Consider the following 2662-nt stretch of genomic DNA (forward strand, 5'->3'; position numbering starts at 1 on the left):
TTCAAGAACACTCTCGTATCTCACACATATATGATATACTAGCTAGAGAGTGTTGTATCTAAAGGAAGATAGAAAACCAAGGGATATATATTAATATGTTGAGGGCCAAATGGTTATTTATAACCAAACAAAGAGTAGGGAAGAAGCTTAGAGGATGAGTAGTGAACAAGCTTGGTAAGAGTAGGGAGCAAGCTTGGTAAGAGTAGTGAGCAAGCTTCCTTCTTTGAGTGCAGCATCCATAAGTAATATATATATTTATATTACAACACTCCACCATGATGCACGAGATCCTCAAAAAGCAAAACGAATCCCAATCCAACATATACGAGTTATTCCAATAGTTGATCATAACAAGTAGATAATAAATAAATTGGCATGAGGTAACAAATTGCATTCCAACCRTGACGAGCTTCGRCATGRCCATCACCCGTCAAGGTTACAAGCAAACCAATAACCTCAAATGCACAATCTACTTATACTAAGTAGAGCAAAGCAAAGCTCTAAAGCACTTGACAAAGTAATTCCTTCAAAGGTGTCGTTTTGTCACCTGTGGTAATATTTCTCCTCTCTCTGCCAAAGTGCCCTAACGGCACTAACACAAACGGAGCTGGATTAAGTTTGAGCAATGCTCAAACTTAGTTGGTGATAGCGACTTAGTGAACATATCAGCAGCATTGTCATATGTCAGGACTTTCTTCAAATAGACGACCTTCGCTTCATGTAATCTAACAAGATATGCATCACGCACATTTATGTGCTTTGTCCGGGAACTGAAAGCCAAATTAGTTGCCAAATGGATGGCACTCTGATTATCACAGAAAATGCGAACGGAAGGTTGCTCGAAGCCTAATCCATTCATCAATTCTTTTAAATGGACTGCTTCCTTTGCAGACTCGACCGCCACAACAAGTTCGGCTTCTGTGGTTGACAATGCCACAATAGACTGTAATCGTGATCTCCAACTAACGGCTGTTCCACCCAAAGTAAATACATAATTGGATGTGGATCTCCAACTTACTCGATCACCTGCATAGTCAGAATCACAAAATCCAACAATTTCACAGTCATTGTGCAAACCAAATATAAGACTATGTGTCTCGGTTCCCTTCAAATATCGGAATGCCATTTTAACGGCTGACCAATGTGATCGACCCGGATTCGCGAGAAATCGACTCACCACTCCGACACAATGTGCGAGATCGGGACGAGTACACACCATGGCGTACATAAGACTTCCGATCGCACTGGCGTATGGAACCTTTGACATTCTGGCCTTTCCCTTGTCATTCTTCGGACAATCTTCGCTTGTGATCTTGATGTGCTTTGGTAGCGGAGTGCTAGACGTCTTGGCACCATCAAGATTGAACCGCTTCAGRATTTTCTGAATATATGCTCGTTGTGTTAACCTGAGTGTCCGGGAATTTCTGTCCCGTACGATTTCCATGCCCAAAATCTTCTGCGCCGCGCCAAGATCTTTCATTTCAAATTCYGACTTTAATTTATCTTTTAGTCGTTCGATCTCTGACCGGTCCTTGCAGGCAATAAACATGTCATCTACATAAAGAAGTAAGTAAGTGAAAATGCCACTGCTTTGTCTATGATAGACACAAGCATCTTTTTCACTGCGCTCAAAACCAAGGGTTAGCATAAACAAATCAAACTTCTTATACCATTGACGAGGCGATTGTTTCAGTCCGTAAAGGGACTTCGTGAGCTTACAAACATACTCCGGTTTGCTTTCGGAAACAAAACCATCGGGTTGCTTCATATAAATGGTTTCCTCCAAGTCTTCGTGTAGGAAGGCGGTCTTCACATCTAATTGTTCTAGCTCCAAATCGTGAATAGCCACGATTGCTAAAAGAACTCTAATAGATGTATGTAGAACAACAGAAGCAAAGATATCGTCATACTCGATACCTTTCCGTTGAGCAAAGCCTTTAGCAACGAGACGAGCCTTGTAACGATCATCATCTTTGACCTTGTACACCCACTTGCACCCGATTGCCCGACTATCTTTTGGTAGTGAACAAAGTTCCCAAGTCTTGTTCTTTGAAAGAGCTTCCATCTCTTCTTGCATGGCAGACAGCCGTTTGGAACTGTGGGTTGAAGCCAATGCTTCCTTCAAATCAAGCGGCTCCTCTTCTCCTACATGTAATGCAAACTCCAACTGATCTGTAAAACTCATATTAGCAAAATCCCAATCACCGTACCTTTTAAGGGGACGAATAGTTCTCTGACTACGTCTGGTAGGTGCCACTTGTAGGATTTCCTCATCATCTTGATCTCCACCATCATTTACAATGTCTTCATCAGTGGTAGACAAAGAATCACTAGAAGGAGTCACTGGTGGGATGACTTCTTCTACGTCTTTAGGTGATCCTAGAATAGTATCTCGAGCAGATGAGCTCATAACAATAGGACTGACTACTGTCTCCACATCATCGGCACTAGGAGCAACAATAGAGGTGACTTCCGGTTCTTGAGAGGATTGAGAGTCCAAGGCGGACTTCAACATAGGAGATTCATCAAATGTAACATGTCGAGAATGAATCACTTTATAAGTCAAGGGATTCCAGATCCGGTATCCCTTGATGCCATCTGTATAGCCGAGCAAAAATCCTTTGGTGGCTCTAGGATCTAACTTGTCCTGGCCTGAAATATG

The sequence above is a fragment of the Cynara cardunculus genome, assembly GCF_001531365.2.
Source record: "Cynara cardunculus var. scolymus isolate 2C chromosome LG 2, CcrdV1, whole genome shotgun sequence".
NCBI lineage: Eukaryota > Viridiplantae > Streptophyta > Magnoliopsida > Asterales > Asteraceae > Cynara > Cynara cardunculus.